The 6,000-nt window shown below is 41.4% G+C and overlaps 1 protein-coding gene across 1 annotated transcript in view; it reads left to right on the forward strand.

The window, feature by feature from the left end:
• Window positions 1-6,000, forward strand: part of YEATS2 (YEATS domain containing 2) — a 112,297-nt gene that overhangs the window by 32,319 nt on the left and 73,978 nt on the right.

Consider the following 6,000-nt stretch of genomic DNA (forward strand, 5'->3'; position numbering starts at 1 on the left):
CAGCTCTTTGGGAGGCCAAGGCGGGCAGATCACGAGGTCAGGAGATGGAGACCATCCTGGCCAACATGGTGAAACCTGTCTCTACTAAAAATACAAAAATTAGCTGGGCGTGGTGGCTTGTGCTTGTAATCCCAGCCACTCAGGAGGCTGAGGCAGGAGAATCGCTTGAACCAGGGAGTCAAAGGTTGCAGTGAGCCGAGATCGTGGCACTGCACTCCAGCCTGGCGGCAGAGCGAGACTCCTTCTCAAAAAAAAAAAAGAAGCCGGGCGCGGTGGCTCAAGCCTGTAATCCCAGCACTTTGGGAGGCCGAGGCGGGCGGATCACAAGGTCAGGAGATCGAGACCATCCTGGCTAACATGGTGAAACCCCGTCTCTACTAAAAGTACAAAAAACTAGCCGGGCGAGGTGGCGGTAACCTGTAGTCCCAGCTACTCGGGGGGCTGAGGCAGGAGAATGGCGTGAACCCGGGAGGCGGAGATTGCAGTGAGCTGAGATCCGGCCACTGCACTCCAGCTTGGGCAGCAGAGCGAGACTCCGTCTCAAAAAAAACAAAACAAAACAAACAAACAAACAAAAAAAACAAAACAAAACAAAAAAAATCTAAGTGCTTTGATTGATTTGAAAATCAGTGGAATATGAGAAGACAGTCTTCAGACCTTTTCCATGGCTCCTATTTATTCATTCCAGTGGCTTTCTCTTTATGAATGACGTCATTGTTAAATCACGTTGCCTTGTGTAATGGGGCCATTTTAGTTCTTAATTAAATAACAAGAGTGCCTTCTGTTTCAGAAAAGTTTAGTATCTGTTATATCTCCCTTTCCCTTTGTTTCATTTTGTAAAGTAGCATGTAAACGTGCAACTAATAATTTAGTTCTGCTCGTTACTTGCTTTGAAAATGTTTTAAAATGTAAGATGAACATCTGTAGAAAAACTTTATTACATAATGCTTTTTAAATTACTTATTGGGTGTCTGTCAACATTAGTGGATAATAGTTGGGTTTTTTTGTTTTACTATTTAATTGAAAAACAAGCACATTATTTTTCATATTTCCTACAGAAAGTGTTACAATAGTATTGTCCTTTTCTTTAACATTTAGCAATATACAAGGCCTGGTATACTAAAGGATTACTTTAAAATGTATTTGTCCACACCACAATATGACTGTATTGTCAATACTGTGCTAGACTTTAAGTAAGAATTATTTCTCTTAGAAGACTGAGAAACTTTTTTTAAGTAATTTCTTTCTTTTTTTTTTCTTTGAGACAGAGTCTCGCTCTGTTGCCAGGCTGGAGTGCAGTCTCCGCCTCCCGGGTTTAAGTGATTCTCCTCCCTCAGCCTCCTGAGTAGCTGGGNAAAAAAAAAAAAACTAATTGCATAAAACCCTTAATACTTAAAAATGCAATACCAGTGCCTATTTTATTTCTCTGTTCTCATACCAGAAATGAGAATTTGTAAAACACATATTTCTTTTAATTTGCAAAGACCGTCCTGCAGTAATTAATGAGATTTATTTGCTAAGAAGTCTTTACTAATCTGTGGGCAGAGGTGTGGCAAATCGCTTATCAAGATATATTGTAACAGTGAGAAAATCCAAAGAAAGGATTGTGCTGCAGCTCCTTATCCAGTTTCTCTTTCATCCCGAACATCTGGAGTGTTTTCTGCTAATAGTAAATGAACTTTGTTTCATTACGTGTATGAGGTTTGACGTCATCAAAATTGCCTGTGTCGTATTTTCAGCCTGATCTCTGCCACTCTGACAGTGTCTGCTGTGCCATGCCTGAGCAGTTAGCTGTTCACAGCCTGGCGGCACACACCTTTACAACATACCTTTTCCCATAGCAAGTCAAACTTCATTAACAACAATAGTAGGATTTGTAAATAGTATTTTAAAAGAGATTATTGCTTATGTGCTTCTGGTTTTTAAAACTCCTGGAGAAATCATATGCTGTGATTGACCGTAGCTCTGTGTTTAATAGCAGATAATGTATGTAAGTCTATTACTACACTTGCTCATTTACATGTATGTCTCACCAGATTTAGAACTTCTCGATGTTTAGGACCTTATCTTGTCTTAATATCTCCAGGGTGGGCCGAGCACGGTGTCTCATGCCTGTAATCCCAGCACTTTGGGAGGCTGAGGCAGGTGGATCACGAGGTCAGGAGTTTGAGACCAGCCTTGACAACATGGTGAAACCTTGTCTGTAATAAAAATACAAAAAAAAATTAGCCAGGCCTGGTGGCGTGTGCCTGTAGTCCCAGCTACTCAAGAGGCTGAGGCAGGAGAGTTGCTTGAACCTGGGAGGCAGAGGTTGCAGTGAGCCGAGATCATGCCACTGCACTGCAGCCTAGTTGACAGAGCAAGACTCTGTCTCAAAATAAAAAATAAATAAATAAATAAATATCCCCATGCATAGTTCCTAGCATGTAGTAAATGCTCATTTTGTGTTTTTTAAAATTTTTAATTTTTTTTAATTTTTTATTTTTTTGAGACGGAGTCTTGCTCTGTTGCCCAGGCTGGAGTGCAGTGGTTCAATCTTGGCTCACTGCAAGCTCCACCTCCCAGGTTCACACCATTCCCCTGCCTCAGCCTCCTGAGTAGCTGGGACTACAGGCGCCTGCCACCAAGCCCAGCTAATGTTTTTGTATTTTTAGTAGAGATGGGGTTTCACTGTGTTAGCCAGGATGGTCTCGATCTCCTGACCTCGTGATCTGCCCGGCTCAGCCTCCCAAAGTGCTGGGATTACACGCATGAGCCACTGTGCCCAGCCAATTTCGTTTATTTTTTTAGAGACAGAGTCTTACTCTATTATCCAGGTGGGAGAACAGTGCCATGATTATAGCTTGCCGCAGCCTTGACCTCCTGGGCTCAAACTATCCTCCCATTTCAGCCTCCTGAGTAGCTGGGACTGTAGGTGTGTGCCACCTATGTCCAGCTAATTTTTTTTTACCCAGGCTGGTCTCGAACTCCTGGCCTCAAGCAGTCCTCCTGCCTTGGCTTCCCAAAGTGCTGGGATTACAGGTGTGAGCCATGTACCCAGCCTCATTTCATGTTTGATACTGAGTGAATTATTGAATTCATGAAATGGGCCATTCCATTTGCAGGTGGCTGGTTTCGTTTGGAAGATTTTAATTATATTGAGCAGAAATCTAACTTCCTCTAACTTCTAAACAGTAAGCTTTTCATATGCTTTGTGTACCACTCAGAATCATCATAATCCCTTTTCCTTGTATAGTTTTTTAGATATTTGAAAGCAATTACTGGGTCTCATCCATATTTGTATCAGTTGTCACTTGTGTGACTTTGTGTTCCTTTGCCATTCAGGTAATATTCTTTGGCATACTCCAGTTTATCTATATTCCTTTTAAAATAACCTTTTTAGAACTGAACCTAAAACTCCAGATATGGTGTAACCAATGTAAAGTAGGTTAGGACTGTTAACATATGTCCTAGGTTTACTTATAACTCTTACGTTCTTTGCAGGACTCTGAAGATGTTTGTTGTGTTAGGTATCTAAAGTAATTTAACCAGTAAGGAAGGATTTTTGCAGCTGCCTTGAAACTTGGGGTTAATCTTACTTCTGGATCAAAGCACAAATGTTTTTCTTACACATCCTGACTCTCTTCATCACAGCACATTACCTGACAAAGAGATGGGTGGATTCTGCTTTTATTGAAGCACTTTTTTCCACATTTGTTCAGTTGTCAGGACAACCTTAGCCAAGTTCCTAAAAGCTGCGACTATAAACTTTGCTTTTTTTTAGGTACAAGATAGTCACTAGATACGTGCTAGGCTCAGGGTTTGATACAGGGATTGTGAAGAGCACAGGACTCTGCCTTTGGGAAACCACGTGGAGTGTTCCTGCCCTTGGTGTGTGTGAAACTGGAGCGGGCCAGCTCCCCAAAGGAATCCTAGTGAGCCTCTTCCAAACCTTCCTATCTGTTTTATTTCACTCGAATGTAGGAACTTTCTAGAGCAGCACTGTCCAATAGAAATATACTGTGAGCTACATCTGTAATTTGAAATTTTCGAGTAGCTACATTAGAGGAGTAAGTACCCAGAAGAAGTGATGTAGGCATTCCATGCCCTGCACAGTCGGGCAATATCCAGTCATATTATTATTGTGCATACTAGGGAGAGTGGTCTGGGAAGTGAGGTCTGTCACCTTGGGGATGTAGACTAGCACACAGAGTGGCTAAAGCATGGCCCTGGAGCCTATTGCTTGAGTTTGAATTCTGGTTCTACTGCTTATTTGCTGTGTGACCTTGGCAAGTTAATTATTCAGCCTCACTGTGTCTCAGAGGGGATATTTCATAGTGTGGTTATAAAGATTAGGTAAGTTAATAGTGCTAAAGGACTTAGAACACTGATTGGGTCATAGCAAAAGTGAAACATAGGAAAGCAGTGTTTGTTGCCACTCTTGTTGTGGGGAGCAGAGATGTTCATTCTGAAAAGACTTGAGGGAATGCTTTGGTTCTTCTAAAGGGCTTTCATGTGGAGGACGGATTTACTCTTTGTGATTCCAGATGGCATATCTGGAATTAACATGCAGGAGGTAGAAGAAGTCATTTTATAATAGAGCTGTTCACAAATGTAACAGAGGGTCTCATGAAGTAGTGAGTTCAGGGTCACTCGGAGTGACGCTAAAAAAGACTGATTGGCCATTTGAATAAATTAGTCGAGCAAGGAGCTGTACTCCATTCTGTGTTTCTAATAAAGCCATTTTTGTTTAATCTCCATAATCTTACGGTTTCTCCCTCTTGGTGTCATTGATTTATTTCACCTTCTATGAGGAATCTAGAAATACTGAAGTGTGTTCAGGGGACGCAGTCCTTTATTGTGTGAAGTAACATATTTTGAAGTATACCATTTGCATAAATAGTGTTGTTATAGGTCTTAGGTTCTTTTTTTGCTTCTAAAAATATGGTTATGGAGGAATTTCCTGTTAAAAAGCATTGTTCGTTTTTCCTGGCTTTGTGCTGTCTTCTTTAGCAGCAGTCTTTCCTGCCTGTTCACTAAAGGTTAGGCCATGTATATAAACTGAGAAGCATACCTAATTTAGCATATTCATTGAGAGAAGTTCAGCATTCAGTGTGATTGAGGCATATTGCAAATGAGTTTAGACTTAACATTTAGCTTTACTGGAATTTAAATAACCAAAGTTCACATCAGTAGAATTTCCGTTAATTGACTCAAGTCCACCATGCCTCTAGGCTCCCTTCTATCTCTGGCTGTGGGTCCCATTTCAGACTGTCTCAAGTCTACCTTCTCATTTGACCCCAAGCAGGAATGTATACCAACATCGCAGCGGCTTCTCTTAGCTCCTGTGCAACTGGTTTCTTCCATCCAGGCCATTCTAGTTTGCTTTCTTTTCTCTTTGGCTTGTAAGGTGTTTATTAATTTCCCTGCTTTCTAGGCTCCCCTCATACACAGGGATTTTTCCTGTCCCGGGCTCCATTGTTAGCTCCTGGCTCTGGGCTTGTTAATTCACATCTGTTACACTCCTCTCAGGTTGTGTTCTTGAACTCTGCACTCACTCAATTCAGTTTTCCAAAAACACCATCTGTTGAGTTTCTTTCTCCTTGTCCTTTTCTTTTTGAGATGGAGTCTCGCTCTGTCTCTCAGGCTGGAGTGCGGTGGTGTGATCTCAGCTCACTGCCGCCTCCGCCTCCGCCCACCGGGTTCAAACGATTGTCCTGGCCTCTCAAAGTGCTGTGATTACAGGCATGAGCCACCGTGCCCAGCCTCCTTGTAATTTTGATATCTTCTCTCATTACTAATTCTAAGCCAGGATTCACAATGAATATTTTCATTTTAAAAGCATTCTCTCTCTTCCCTATGGACTTAAACCATATTGTTTTGAGTACTTAATGATATCTCAATTAAATTTCTAAATTTCTTTATTATGGAAAATTTCAAACATATACAGAAGTAAAGAGTATAATGAACCCTCTTGTGCCCATCACCAGTTAATAACAATTTGCTCTTCTTTTCCGTCAA

This window comes from Rhinopithecus bieti, unplaced genomic scaffold (assembly GCF_001698545.2).
Source record: "Rhinopithecus bieti isolate Rb0 unplaced genomic scaffold, ASM169854v2 scaffold_55189, whole genome shotgun sequence".
Lineage (NCBI taxonomy): Eukaryota > Metazoa > Chordata > Mammalia > Primates > Cercopithecidae > Rhinopithecus > Rhinopithecus bieti.